The sequence below is a fragment of the Crocodylus siamensis genome, chromosome 4 (assembly GCF_052110815.1).
Source record: "Crocodylus siamensis isolate JL-2025a chromosome 4, ASM5211081v1, whole genome shotgun sequence".
NCBI lineage: Eukaryota > Metazoa > Chordata > Crocodylia > Crocodylidae > Crocodylus > Crocodylus siamensis.
Window position 1 is genome coordinate 140,335,279 of NC_143398.1, and position 16,307 is coordinate 140,351,585.

Here is a 16,307-nt window from a genome sequence, read left to right on the forward strand (position 1 = left end):
TTACCTTTTTTGTGGGGGAGGGGCAATATGCAGTTTTTTCTATTTTGTGCAAGAAATCATTTCAGCTTTGAAATATCACAGAGAGAATTGCTGTTCCCTGTTTCTTACCCATACTTTGCTTTTTTCCATAGTTTTTTAATTTATCTGGAAATAAAAGAAACCTCCTCCAAAAATGCATAGTTGATTGCTGTATATGAAAGCCACTACAAAGGTCCAGAATCACTGTTCACCTGGCTTTCTAGCTTTCCTCCTTATGTTGATTAACTGTCAGAGCATGGACCAGTGTTACTGCCACTATAAGAGCCAGTTACAGAACTGAAACCATCCAGCCCTGGCATAACTAATAACACAGATGTGTGGGAGTAGAGATGGGGCCTTACTGTGGCCATGCAGTGTTCACAATTCCCTTAGAAGGGATGTGGGGATAGAACACCTTGAGAGTGGGCAGCACTGGCAGAAAAGGGTGCATAACCACCACAGTTGGGGAGTGAGCTACTTCAGAAGATTCCTTAAGCATTCCACTAGGACCATTACAGACCATGACCATCATAAACTCACTAGGGGGGACCAGAAGGGTTTGGGAGAGACCTTGTTTTCCCTAGTGCCCCCTGGCATAACAAGGAATAATGGCCACAAGTTGTTGGAGAGTAGGTTTAGATTAGACATCCGTAAGAACTACTTCACAGTTAGGGCAGCTAGGATCTGGAACCAACTTCCAAGGGAAGTGGTGCTGGCTCCTACCCTGGGGGTCTTTAAGAGGAGGCTTGATGCTTACCGAGCTGGGATCATTTGAGCCCAGTTTGCTTTTTCTCCTGCCCTGCCAGGGGGTTGGACTTGAAGACCTATAAGGTCCCTTCTGACCCTACTTCTTTGATTCTATGATCACTTTCTCTCCTGCCCTCAGCAACACCCCAGTGTAGGTGGTGATGGAAACTCCCCTGCCTCCCAAGGGACAATGAATTTTCTGCTGGATGCAATTCTGGGCAGATCCAGAATTTTGAACAGGGCTATGTAGGTGGTATGGTACATCATCACATAATACAACACGGACTTTTCTCTAATTAAGAAGACACTAGAAGCTTTACTAATACACTTCAGGCTTAAGGCTATATTATTCAGTTTAAGTGTAGTTTATTATTCAGTTTAAGATCCAAGCAAAAACAAATATCATTGAGTTTGGGAGTGGGGTGCATGGTGACTGCCAGCTCTAGGTTGGAGCAGGCACCCAGTGCCAGGGGAATGAAGCTGTCATCCCCAGCCTTGCCATGGACAGAACTGGTCACGTGGGTCCAGACACTCCACCATGGCCCCGAAGTGCTGTTGCCCTGTGGGGTCAGACCAACCCTCAGGATCTCAGTATTGTGCTGTTAGATGGGATGGTCACATACACCCCCCCCAAGCCAGCCTAGGCACATACATACCTATCACCAATTCAACCACATACACACACCAAAAATTAGACAACAATCAGTTGTCAAAACCCACACACAGATCCCTAATTTGTATATGACGCACACAATGACATACATATTCACCAGCTCACACACACACCACCCACCTATACATACACACAGGTGAATTCCTAACTTGAATGGTATGGCATGTAATGCGTGCGTTTGGGGTACCTGGGAAGGTTAAGTTGAGAGAGAAAGTGTAGGGAGTGAAAGCTGCTGGAACCAGGATTAAAACCAGTAGACTAGAAAGAAACTGGGCTGAGGAACTGAGGCTGGGGGTTACTCAAGGTCAAGTGGCCCCAGGGTTACTCAAAGTCACTGGTGCAAGGGAAAAAGCTCGGTGGCAAGGAGGAGATAAGCAGGAACCTGGGAGCTTGGGGCTGGAAACTGAGGCAGACAGTTGGGAGTTTGTGGGGCAGATAAGTGGTGGCAAGGAGGAAACAGTCAGAAAACAGACAAACCCCCAACTCAGGGTTTCAAAATAACAGGTTTATTAAACAAACAACACACTACACAGCCCCATGAATTTATTGGTTCACACATGCACATGCACAAGCACACACAATGGCAGCAGGAAAAAGAGACTTAATGGAAGGGCTGGAGTCCAGATAGGGAAGAGAAACAGAGTCCAAGTCCTTGGTTGAAGAGAGGGTGGAGGTAACAGCTACCTATCCAAGCTGGAAAGGGGTCCTTGTCTAGCAGGTGTTGTCCAGACTGGGGTCGCCAGCAGAGCCTCTGGGTGGACAGGTGATATGGTGTGGTGCTGGTCCAGATGGAGAGGGTGTGCTAAGGGGTAGTGAAGACTGAGTGCTTTTTATGGGGCAGACTACCTCTGATCTCCTATGGGGAGGGCCTGTCCAGGCAAGGCCAGTCCTGTTCCAGAGGGCTCCAGGTGTTCTTACTGAGCATGTGTAGCGTTGGTACAATGGTGGGTTGCCTCATCTTTTGTTTCTTGAATGCTGAGGGTGGTTCCAAGGGCTGGGTCATTGGTCCAGGTATTGGTTTTGATGGTTCTGTCATTCAGAAGGAGCTATTTTTAGATCTAATGTCATTGTCTCTCAAGCACCCTCATTCATTCCCATTCATTCAGGAACCAAGTTACATTGGAGGGGTAGGTGTGAGTCATAGGTTACACAGCAGGGCATGGGGACAAGATGGAGACTTGAAGAACAAAATAGAAACTTGACTTGACTTATGCTAACTTACATATGTAGGCCTAAATCATATACTGTTCTATATTACTGTTTTACTGATACTATAAGTCAATATACACATAATAATTATACATTATAAAGAAGGAGAAAAAACAAAACAAATACAACTTGCTACCTCATCCTATGTCTTAGTTCTCTTATACTTATCTAAAGGGAATAGAGAGGGAGAGAAATAGTTGGGGAAGGGAATGCATTTTAAAATAAAAAAAGAAAAACTGGGGGTTTTGCTACAGTGCCCCTCACTCCCTTTATACCCATGACCCCCCCCCCGATTCAGCCCCTAGAAGCCCCTTCCCCTCAGAATCCTTCCCAAATATTCCCTCCCCCACAATGCCTCACTGCCCTTGACTAGTGGAAACAAAAAAATCCCCTAGAAAAAAAAAAGTCATCTAGTACAGGTTCTTAGGTAGTGACACACCTTTATTGCATACACTGGGGAGATAAGCAGGGAAAACACTATCGGGGTTGATAGCAGAAAAGATAACTGTAGAAGAAAGGGTAGCTTGATCAGCGGAAGATCAAGGGTTGTTATCTATGCAGTAAAGAGATTAGCAGGGATCAGGTAGATAATAATGGGCCATGGAATCAACTGATTCCCTCAGCTCCACCTGCATAGAAATATGGCTGTCCCTACTGGACAGTTTGTTTCTAACTTTGACTGAAGCATGAATTAATGGGGAGTGTAATTGCACCACCAATCCTGACCTTCCCCCTGTCCTTCCCAGTCTGCCTCTGCATGCAATGGGAAGATATACTGTCCATCTCAGGGCTATAACATGCTTTATACTTTCATGCAATAGCTAAGGCTGAGGGCATTCAGGGGAAGCCCAGGGAATTATGGTAAAGCAGCTGAGAGCAGAATTGAACCCTTCATGTCTGGATAGTTTTGCCTCCCAGGCCATCCTGGGGAAGTTTTTTGGTACCAAAGCTGTCAGGCTTTCCTATGGATTCTTCAGTCCTTTGATATCAACATTATACAGTAATGCCACTTCGAACTCCCATAGAAGGAAGAGCCATGCTGGAAGCATCTGGCTCTTATTCCAGCTGAAGGATGAAGTTTGAGCAGAGCAAGAAGAGGCTGCTGACCCACATTCCAAACCCATCAACATTTACAAAACATCATGAACATAGTTTTGGGTTTTTTAAAAAAAAAATCTGTATAGAACAACATCTGGTGTATAATATTCCAAGACAATCATCCTATGATTACCTCACCTATTCTGTCTTCCAACCTTCCTGTCATCTTGTTCCATAGTGCTTTGTCTTTTTTTCTAATGCAGATCAATCTAGTTAGGCATTAACACTTTTTCTTTTCTCCCAGTTTATACATCTAATTTTCCAACAGTTTTCAGCATGACTTTTTTAATTTCAAAACAACTTAAACCATTTCTCATAAAATTGAAAATGAAAGACTTTTGCTACCATATTTACTCAAATATAAGATGAAGTCCCCCCATTCAACACAGGGGGAAAAAGCCCCTCATTTTAGATTGGAGTATAAGGTGTGTGTGAGGAAGCAGTGGCTGGAGTTCCAACCCTAAGTTCAGAGTTGGAGTTAGAGTTGCTGCTCCCCTGCCATCTGGGGCAAGTGGCAGGGGGTAAGGTGTGTGTGTTGGGGGGATGAGCACCACAGGGAGGACAAAGACACTGAAGGGGGCAGGTGGCAGAGGGGGGCAAAGTGCAGGGGGGTAATCATTTAGACATACAGGCATCACAGGGGGAGAAGGCCTGGGGCATGCAGGTACCAGGAGAGGCAGGCAGAAGGAGATGCAAGTGGTGGGGGGCAGGTGGCTGCTTGACTTCTCTGCCACCTGCCCCTTACCACCTATTCCCCTGCTGCTGCTTTCCCTGCTGCAGTGCTGATGGGGGTTACCATTTAAATCAGACCTCCAATAATTAGATTCTCTACATGGAAAATAAATATAAAATTTATAATTTTCCATGTAGAGAATCTAATTATTGGGGGTGGGGGACAACACATGTTGCCTTACATTCAAAGTCATCTTGTATTTGGGAAAATACAGTATTATTTTGTTGGATTAGAAACATGGAACACAAAGTTTAGTTAGCATTATTATCTTTAATCCCTTCTGCAACCATATTTGAACACAAAAATCACATTTCACTTAATGTGGTAATTTTTAATCCTTTTGTAAACCTGCTTTAATATGCCAGGAGATATACTTACAAGAGAGAAGATAACACTGTACCATCCTCCCACCCTCACCTCATAATGATTGTTTTACCTGACAATCCAATCTGGTAATGGTAATGAAGACCTTGGAAAACAAGAGTATTTTAAATAACTTCTGGATTGTGAAATGCTGCCCAAGAACAAGAGAAAAGTCTGAGTTTCTCCCTCATGGGTTTTTCACTGGGAATAAAAGGGTCATCCTGATTAGTCTTGTCTTATGAGAGCTTCTTGCCTGTGAGATGTAGCAGTCCTGGAGTTTAATATGGTTAATTCATGTTACAGGTCAAAGATTAATTAACTTTGTCTGGAAAAACTGTTGCCCTCAGCATTTGTCATGCCAACTACAGAGGAATAGCTAAATTCTATTTCACAACCACACATCTCTTTTGGTGGCATGCACAGACATGTAATCAAAGTTTTTGGCACTTATGCACAGTTTCGGATTTTATTTCCCTTTGTGGCAAAAAGGACTGTGCTCTGTGCATGCCTGCACAGAATAAAAGAAAGAAAGTGGTGTGCCCACACTTGAGCTCAATAGCTCAGTGACTTTTAATGGAGACCCTAGGCCACAAAGGCATGTTATCTGATCTGTGGGGCTCCCTTGGAGAGCCTAGGCACTGAGCCACTAGGCTCTGAGCAGCTCCCAGCACCAGATAATCTCTGCAGCTTCCGGGGTGAGGATGGTATCCCAAAAGTGAAGTCACTAAGTGGGACTGAGCTCAAAGGATTGCATGGAGACACAGCTCCAGGGCAGGGAGGCAAACAGCAGGAAGAAAGAAAATTGCTGCCTGGAGGAGAATCTGAACACAGGTGTAACTTGCATCAAAGAGAATTGAAGACATTCTGATACCACAGAATAACTGTGGAGCTTTTAATTGTGTAAATGGAATCAGAATACCACAATCCCCTCTTTATTCTGCTTCCAGGTTGATTTTTTTAAGGAGCCAGGACTCCTTCCCCCCTGCATCCTCCCCACCAATCCAGGTCATCAGGTATTCTTCTTCCCCCATTCTACCCTTCTGCTCCTTGCCCTTCCCCTCCTTTATTTCCAATCATCTGCCCAAGACTGCATGAATTTCTGCACCTGCACAAGGTGAAATAACATGGGGGGATCCTTCGGCGGTTCTATGTTGGAGCAGGATTCTGAACCTGTAACAGAGTAGAACTTGCCTTATAATAGATGTGGGTGAAGTGTGTAATTAGGTTTTCACAGTCATGTTCCATACCTCAATGTCACTTTCTTCTACGCTGTGATACCCTGGCTAATAGAGAAGAGGCTACAAAGAGTACAATGGGCCAATTTGCATATGAAGACAACAGCAGAGCAACAACAAATGGAGTCCCCAGTAAATGAAGATGTGTCTGGAGGGACATGAAAACACCTGATGCTATAGTTTTTTGTATATTGTTTTCTTGTCTTTCTTCTTAAATCTATCTGTATTTCAGGAAGTCACCTGCAAGCATATGATCCATGGTACAGGCCATCTATGTTGTCCAATGACACCCATCACTGTGATGAAAAGAAGTGGGCTGAATACAAAGTCCTTGTGAATACCAATTTTCACTGTCTAAGGCTGAACCATGAATGATGAACAGGATGAACATGAGTTGTCAACGTGATGAAGTAGTCAGCAGAGCCAATTGCACCTTGTCATTCATCCATAGGTGCTTCACAAATAGGTCCAGAGAGGTGATTCTCCCACTCTACAATGCACCAGTCAGGCCCAGCTGGAGTACTGTGTCCAGTACTGGATGCTGCAATTCAAGTGGCATGTGGACAACCTGGAGAGGGTCCAAAGAAGACCTACTCATCTGATTGGAGGCCTGCAGGGAAGGCCAAGGGACCTTAACCTTTTCAGCCTCTCCAAGAGAAGGTTGAGAGGGAACCTTGTGATGGTGTATAAATTGATAAGGAGAGAGCAACATGATGTAGGCAATGTTCTGTTTACCAGGGCATCCCCTGGAACAACAAGGAACAATGGCCATAGGCTACTGGAGAGAAGGTTTAGAGCAGATATTAGAAAGAAGTTCTTCACTGTCAGGGTTGTCAGGATCTGAAATGGGCTCCCAATGGAGGTGGTGCTTGTCCCATCCATGGGGGTCTTCAAGAGGAGACTGGACAGGCACCTGGCTGGCCCAGGTTTGGTGCCCCTTTTCTTGCCTGCCGGGGCAGGGGGTCGAACTAGATGGCCCACTGAGATCCCTTCCAACCCTAGAATCCATGAAAAAATGTGGGCTGAATACAAAGTCCTTGTGAATACCAATTTTCACTGTCAAAGGCTCTTTTTAAAAAGGTGCTTATTCAGACTCTGTGGAGGTTTCAGATGCACAACTTTTACTAGTCAGGTGTACTATTTGGTGCTTTCTTCTCCATCCAGCTTCACTGAAGAACTTGCTTTAGGACCTACTCAAATACTTCTAGAACTACAACCCCTCCCCCCCAAAAAACAAACAAACAAACAACCCCCCCCAAACAAACCAAAAACAACATATGGCAGTGTCACAGAACTGAGTGTAGGGGTGCACCCAGAGCCCCAGATTTCTTCCTGTTCTTTTTATCTCCAGGAACAGCCTAAGGTTTGCATCTCAGACAACTGCTTGTCCCTGCAAGCCTGCACTCTACTGCCAGCCTTTGCAAGTCTCGATGCAATCTTCCATCTCCACTTACACCAGACTGCACAGTTGCAGCAAGGAAATATTTGCCAGTTCCAGGGAGTTGCTCTTTGGGGTTGTGCAATATTTGCACGTTCCCCCTTCCATATGAGAGGCACATCTGCAATATCACTGTTCTTGGATCATGCGCCACCACAGGAAACCAGTAAGGAAACAAAACAGCAAGCAGATTTATTACATAGAAGAAAAGAATTGTACAAGGAAAGATTGACCAGAGAGCTTGGAGGCAGAACAAAACCAGTCATCTGACTAGCAACACAGCCCTTCAGACAGCCCGGACAGGATTTTCAGAGACCAAACTTCCTCCTGACTGTCAGCTCTGCCAGCGGGGGACCAGTATTCGCCCACAAGGCATGGGAAAATCTAAAGACATCATTTATCTAATACCTTCAAGTCAGCCCTTCCCCCCATCATCACTGTACTATCTATTTTCTGGGGAGTATGAGAATCCTCCAGAAACCTTTTTAAAAATCTTTTTTGGGATATCTGGAATTCCTGCAGGTAATTGTCCATCTCCTTAAGTTGTACTTGTTATTGTGAGGGTGATGTTTCTTCTTACAGACAGATTGATACTCCGAATATTTTGGGTGACCATCCCAACAATAGTCCTTTCTGCCACATGGTCAAACTTGGGACAAATATCTCTGCATGAGATACTAGGCCTCAGCATCATTCCTGTTTTGGGGGTGATTTGTCACAATCATAATTTTGGGGGCTTATTCTTCTCTGTATTTTTTTGAAAGTGTCTGAGGATTTTTTTGCATACTTTTCTTGTGCAAACACTTACATGATTCCCAAGATAAACCCAAAGATTTCAAATAGGAATCCAGCGTAAAAACCATTCTTACCTATTGTGGCCTCTCTGAATTCTCTGCAACAGAAACACTGCTGTATCATTTTTCCAAAGTCAAGAAATGAGTGAAAGCTAAGAGCTTGCATTTTCTGAGGCATGCCTCGAATCTAATGAGGCGTGCTTCAAGTTTAAAGATCTTGAAAACCACTAATCTGTTTAATTCTCTGTAACCATTTCCTTCTTTTTTCAAAATTTAAAAATATCCTGTTGATTGTAATTGGAACAAGGGTTTGGCTGGGTTCTATATTTACTTACTGCACTTACAGCTTAAGAAATGTCTTAAAGTTTTCATATCATAATTCCTTTACTTTATTTAATTTTGTTGGACAGGTCTCTTGGACCTACCATGCTCCCTCAGACTATATGTTGGCCCCCAAATATAGTTGAACCGGCAGTTGTTACAAAGCTATCCTTTTATGTGCACTGTTGATATGAATTGCTTTCTCTCCTATATAAATTTTTATTGTCACCCAACTGAAATGAACTGTTTTTGCTTTCCAGAGTCCTCATTACAAGCTTTTATCACAAATAAACCCATTTCCAGTTCTTTCCTCGGTAAGTTCTTTGTTTGCCTGGTAAGATAAATGTCTATCTGTAAGGAAGCCCACTATCTTCTCTCTTCTTAAATTGGGATCATTATTTCAGTCCTTGACCTAGAATAGGTTGCACTGGCCTCCTCTCCCGATGGGTTAAGCTGAATTTCCTGTATTCTGGAACAGTGGATGAAACCTCTCTGAACCAGTTTGCTCCTGGAAGTTTGTTTGCTGAACAGATGCTCACTCCCTGGCAGAACACAGCTTTTGCACAGGGGTGGATTAAAATTTCCTGGGGCCCTGGGCCTGCACTCCCCACCTCTGACCCATGTCCTGCCCTACAGCTATGGGCTCTATCCCCAGACAGAGCAATGGGAGGAGCAGCTAGAACAAGATGCACTGTCCTTCAGGCCCATGGGCCTGTGCTGGACCAGTGCCAGGGGTGTGGAGCCAATGTCCGCTAGGAGCATGCAGCATGGACTGAGCTCCGGGGGTGGCCCCTTGCCCTGCTGCAGCTCAATCTAACTGCAGTGGCTCCTAGGCAAATCATGCCCAGCAGCCATGGCCTGCTGTGTCATGCATGCCTAGCCCACCCTGGCCCCTGGTTTCATCCACATCAAGGCAGGGGCCCCTGGACCTGGGTCCAGTTGGCTCATGTGTTAATATACCTATGCTCTTGCCAGGCACAGTTTCTTGCTTCCCTTGCCTTGGTCTGAGTGCAGATTTCCTAGTCCCTTTCCCCTCATTATCTACCTTATGGTCAAGTTAATTGAGTCAGAAAGTTCCTCTGCACTCTAACTTCATGGTACACACCTGAGATGCTTCCACAAGGGGAGCGTGAATAAACTATGGCATAGCCAGGTATCATCAGGACGCTCCCACATGGAACATCTCTTGGTAAAATTCTATGGGTAAAACTAATGTTATAACATGTCCATTATCAGAGAAGTCTTGCAAGATTAGCTGATAGACTTTAGAGCTTGAAATCAGGATTTACCAATTAGGACTCATGGTAGAGATGATCTCTTTTATTAGATCAACTAGATTTTTGAAAAAAAAAATTCTTTAATTGCAAGCTTTTGGGGACCAACACCCTTCATCAGACACTGGAGAAAAGATTATACAAGTTCTCCTGGGTAGAAATGAAAGTTCATGTTTTAAAGGAGAGTTGAAGGTGGTAAAATCTCCTGTTTGGAAAAGGTTTGGACTAGGTGATTTATCAGTTAAGGCTGCAGATGTTGGCATTCTGGTGACTGTTTTCAAGATGGGAGTGGACCTGTTCTTCTCTCCAAAAGGCCAAGAAAGTTCAGGACATCAGCACAAGACTATTCAGAAGGATGGGAAATGGCTGGTTGGCTTTACCATCTATGTCACTATCATGGCTTCACTATCAATAGCATATAGCCCTTAGTGGATGATATTGCCACAGGCTGACAGTTGCAATGAGACTCACCTGGCTGCACAGCAGCACTTAAATACAGCAGCAGCATCTGTTCAGTGTCTCAAAATCAGTAGAAGGCAAACAAGGTAAGAGGCAGACCAACCAACATGCAGAACATGTGGGATAGTAGTGGGAGGACTGTCAAAGAGTTAATGATGTATTGCAAAGATGTGTCCACATCTACTTCATCATGGAACAATTGAGTATGATATTGAATGATTCATGTCCAAAGTGGATTTATTAATTCCAACAGTTGGAATATGGCTCATACCCTGAAGCATAAAGATTTATACCCCAGAAATTTCTGTTCCTCTCTGATGCCACTTTGGACATTACTATCCATACCAGTGTCTAATCCTCTCTTATGTCTTTCACTAGGGATGAGTTTGAGACCATTCAGTGAGACAAGTGTTTGCTTCAACACTATCATAAAAATGTCTGGACAGGACCTGAGTGCTTGCTTTAAAGGCACTGCATTTTCATAGCTGCAGTATTTAAATAGTCAGCTTGAACACTGACTGAATACTGTAGGGTAGCTGAACATCACTGCCAGTGTATAGGGCTTCCCAGAGTAGAAATCAGCAGCTTCCATTTAATTGTCAAAGCTGTTTGTAGTGGAAACAGGGTTATTTTCTAATGAACAAAGGTCTGTGCAAGATAGGAGAAAATGTGGGAAGATCCTTAAATTTCACACTTTTGTGTATGGTGTTTTCCTTGCAGCAGGATCTGTCAAGTGCGTAGAATGTAATCAGTCTTGGCAGTGCCATTTGATGCCTTTACCTATGACTTAACAGGAGATCAAGGCATAAGCCTAAAATCATAGGGGACAGGTAAACTGTTTAATCAGAGATCCTAGATATCCAGCTATGCAGTCATGTGCTGTTTGTGGTGTCACAAACCACTTTGCAGTGCCACAAATTGCATGCCTGTGTGCCCCATGCTGCAAATGTGTGGCATGGGGGAAAAATTTGCTAATGGGAAATCCTGGCAGCAGCAAAAAACCCTGCAAAAAAAGGGGCAGTGTGGCACATGGCATAGGAGCGTATGCCAGCAGACACAGAGGCTCAGTCCTTCCAGGAGATTCTCTGGCTGCTGGCTAAAATGTCTCTCCTCCTCTAGTTCTGACTCAGCTCCTCCAGCATCCTGGGAGGTGGGAGAAGTGGGGAAACAGCAGTTTCTCTGAAATGGGGCATTTTGCCCAGCATCAAAGCACATGTGCAAGGGCATATGTAGTGACAAAAATTTGTACCACTATTTTTTTTTTTGCCACTGCAAGCGCATGCCCCCTGCATGCAGGAAAGCTTGGAGGCTTTCTGGAGGACATCTATGCTTTTAAGAACAGAACAGCTATCCTGGGAAAGGCCCTCCCTTTTTGTACTTGAAAGCAACCAGGAGGTCCAAAATTCCTGATCGAGTAGAAGAGCTGGAGGTGGGCAAGATCAGGAGCATGCTGCTTGCAGGGGCAACAGGGGACTGTGAAGGGAAAATGACATCAGGAAGTGATGAGTGCAGCCTGCAGAGGCTGGGGGAAGCAGCTAAGAGACTGAAGAAGAAAGGATCAGAGGGGTCTCAACAATGAAAGGAAGTTTGAGCAAAGACAAGAAGGAAGGTAGGATGACAGGAAAAGTCTGGCATATCTGTCATTGGGGACTCAGTATTGCCTAGATGTCTACGGACATGGAAGTGAGTCTAGTCATAGTAAGCTGTAGCACCCTTATTACATTTTAGTTTTTTCAAGAGCAGCATTTATTAAGTTATCATCATCATGAATTGTTGTTCACCTTTGTTTCAGGCTCCATGAGCTGAGTGATGTGGTAGAGACCAGAACCCACCCCTCACACAGATCTAAGCAGGCAAATGATGAAAGCTTTCATCCAAAAGTTCTCCCCAGGGGTCTCCCATTCTAAAGGCTGCATCAGAAGGATTATGTCTGAGTTGGTCCCGGTGTCTCTCATAGGCAGCACCTGCTAGAATCTCCTCAAGGATCTGAGGTAGAGGTTGTCTGTCTTCTCAACCTACAACCTACCTTCTACCAATAGGCTGGTGGCGAGTCTAACTTTATGTCCTGTAACAGGGGGCCTTCTCAGGGCCAATTTGCCTATGGCCCACCCACCTGTTTCTGGGCCAACTACCTGCCTTCTCACCCACCATGCCTTGATGACATTTAATTAAGTTGTTACTTAGGTGGGAGGCTGCCCATTTTTTTGCCCTGATGCAAAGGGACGCTATCTGCAGCTACATACCTCCCCTACACTGCAGCCCATGCCTCACAGATGGCATCCTCTGTTGTCAACATCACCAGCCCCACTCTGGGCCCCAGAATCCTCCTGTTTGAACCCCACCTGGATCCCTCCACTCAGGCAGCCTACTCTGCCTTCATTCTAGGTTGCATAGCTCCCTGGGCTGTTCCCCTTTATGGGTGTGGTTCCCCACCAGGACCTTTGGCTACACTGGCCCTGGTCTCACCTCCAGGCCAGTCTGAACCACAGGCCCTCAGCTCTGGGCGTCCCTCCCAGTGGGCTCCTGGCCCTTCAACCCTTCTAGTCCTGGCCCCAGCATTGACCAGGGGAACTCAGTGCCCAAGATGAGTGGTCGTTCCTTAATGAGATGATACTCAGGACCCAAGGGGTGACCATCCCAACAAGAAGCAAGGGGGCAAGAGTGCCCGAAAGCCCCCCTGGCTCACCAAGGGCATCTGGGCATGCCTGACTGCCAAAAGTACAACTGGTGGAAGGGGTGCTATCTCCAAAGAAGAGTATACCTCCTCTGCTCGGGCTTGTAGGGGGCTGCCAGGACATAGAGCTAGGACTAGCGTCCAAGATCAAAGATAATAAAAAGTCCTTTTTCAAGTATATAGGGAGGATGAAGAAAGCACTGGGAAATGTGGGGCCCCTGCAAGATTCTCTGGGCAATCTGGTGGTTGCACCAGAGGAGAAAGCAGACCTCTTTAACCAATTCTTCACCTCTGTTTTCTTGTGCAGGGACTGGGACGTTGCCACCGTGATGCAAGACGGACTCAAGGAGAACGCCTCCAGACCTCAGGTTGGGGAGGACCGGGTTAGAGAGCTTCTGGAGGAGGGGCTGGATGTGTTCAAATCAGCAGGTCCAGATGCTCCCCAGGGTCTTGAAGGAGCTAGCAGGGGTTATTGTAGGGCCCTTGGCACGGCTTTACAAGTGTTCGTGGTGCTCAGGCCAGGTGCCAGATGATTGGGAGATAGTCGCCAGTGTCCTCCCTCCTCCCTTTTTTAAAGATGGGGACCACGTTGGCTATAGGCCCGTCAGTCTTACCTTAATCCTAGGGAAACTCTTTGAGAAGATCATCAAGGAGCACATCTGTGATAGGCCAGCTTCAGGGATGATACTCAAGGGCAACCAGCACAGTTTTATTAGGGGCAGATCATGTCAGACCAGCCTGATTGCCTTTTATGCATTGCCTGCAATGCGATGCTGAAGTTACTAAAGCAACCACAATGCTGGCTTGCATCCATAGATGCTTCTCAAGCAAATCCCGGGACATCATTCTCCCCTTGTACTTGGCCTTGGTGAGGCTGCAGCTGGAGTACCGAGTCCAGTTTTGGGCTCCACAATTCAAAAAGGATGTGGAGAAGCTTGAGAGAGCACAGAGAAGAACCACGCGCATGATCAGAGGTCAGGAAAACACACCTTATGACAACAGGCTGAAAGCCATGAGGCTCTTTAGCCTGGAAAAGCACAGGCTTAGGGGTGATCTGATGGCCACCTATAAGTTTATCAGGGGTGACCACCAGGATCTGGGGGAACGTTTGTTCACCAGAGTACCCCAAGGGATGACGAGGTTGAACGGTTATAAACTACTGCAAGATGATTTCAGGATGGACATGAGGAAGAATTTCTTTACTGTCCGAGCCCCCAAGGTCTGGAACAGCCTGCCATCGGAGGTGGTTCAAGCACCTACATTGAACACCTTCAAGAGCAAGTTGGATGCTTATCTTGCTGGGATCCTATGACCCCCGCTGACTTCCTGCCCTTTGGGCAGGGGGCTGGACTTGATCTTCTGAGGTCCCTTCCAGCCCTAATGTCTATGAAATCTATGATCAGGTCACAAAAGCACTGGATGCAGGTGTCACCGTGGACGTAGTCTTTCTGGACTTCAGCAAGGCCTTTGACACCACCTCCCACCCCACCCCACCCTCATTAAAAAACTAGGAGACTGTGGCATTGATGCCTACACAGTCAGATGGATTGCAGATTGGCTGAAGGTTCGTACTCAGAGGGTGGTGGTGGACGGGTCATATTAGACCTAGGGGGAAGGAGGCAGCGGAGTCCCCCAGGGCTTGGTCCTTGGGCCCACACTGTTCAGCTTCTTTATCAGCAATTTGGATGAGGGGTGAAAAGCAACATGTTTAAATTTGCTGATCATACCAAAATTTGGGGTGAGGTGAGCATGCTAGTAGGGAGGGAAAGACTGCAGCAAGACCTGGATAGGGTACAGGAGTGAGCTAATGAAAACAGGATGCGTTTCAATACTGATAAGTGCAGGGTGCTGCACTTGGGCAGTGGTAACCAGCAGCACACTTGTAAGATGGGAAACTCCCTTCTTGAGAGCATGGAGGGAGAAAGGGATCTTGGAGTCATAATTGATTCCAAGATGAACAAGGGCCGACAATGCAAGGCCATGGTTGGCAGGGCTAACCAGACCTTGTTGTGCATCTACAGGTGCATCTCAAGTAGGGCCAAGGAGGTGATCCTCCCCCTCTATGCGACACCGGTCAGGCCACAGCTGGAGTACTGGGTCCAGTTCAGGAGGGATGTGGACAACATTGAGAGGGACAACAGGGCAGACCCTACAATGAGAGAGACTGCGGGACCTGAACCTGTTTAGCCTTCACAAGAGAAGGCTGAGGGGGGACCTGGCAACAGTCTACAAACTCACTATGGGGGACCAGAAGGGTTTGGGAGATAACTTGTTTCCCTTAGCACCCCCTGACATAAGAAGGAATAACGGCCACAAATTGTTGGACAGTAGGTTTAGATTAGACATCCTTAAGAACTACTTCACAGCTAGGCCAGCTAGGATCTGGAACCAACTTCCAAGGCAAGTGCTGGCTCCTACTCCAGGGGTCTTTAAGAAGTGGCTTGATGCCTACCTGGCTGGAGTCATTTGAGCCCAGTTTTTCTCCTGCCCAGGCAGGGGGTGGGGGTAGGGGGTGGGGTGTCAGACTTGAAGATCTACAAGGTCCCTTCCAACCCTACTTCTATGATTCTATGACCAGTCAGGGGATTCAAGACAGGTTCCAAGTCTATAGCCCCACTTTCTCTCTGGAGTCCAGCTTCTGGACCCTACAAGGGGGTAACCAACCCAGTTGTGGGAGCTGGGATTATTAAGGTGCCCCAACCTGCTTGTCATCGGGGTGGTAACTTGTCTGGCATTTCTTGGGGGCTCCCACACCACTGAGAGCCCCACCAGGCCACCCACACCCAGTAGGGTGCAATTTCAAGTCATGCCCAGGACCAGGAGCCTCTTAGCTATCCCCTATAGCTCCTCTCTTACCTCCAGGATGATACAAACAACCTTGCAGCCAGGCAATGTTGCTTCCTGGCTTGCCAGCAGGGAACTGATCTATTTATTTAGGCAGCCAGGGATCTAAAAATGGCTGCAATCAAGCACCTGCTGGCTGTTTGGCTCTGATCTTAAAGTGGCAGGCACAAACAGTCCCCTGCCACAGGCCCCAACCCAGAGCCCCTGAAATCAGTAGGGAAACTTTTTCATGCACTGAATGGCCTTTGGCATGCAAGAAGAAAAGGTTCTATTAAGAACTGGAGTGAGGAGATTTCCTGACCCATAGTCTCACATAATGATTGGACTTAACTTGAGTTCTGGTTGGTTATTGTGTTCCTGGCAGTGACTTAACACTTTAAAATATCTGCAGGCAAGTAGGCTTTGATGTCAGATGCATTGGGCATGT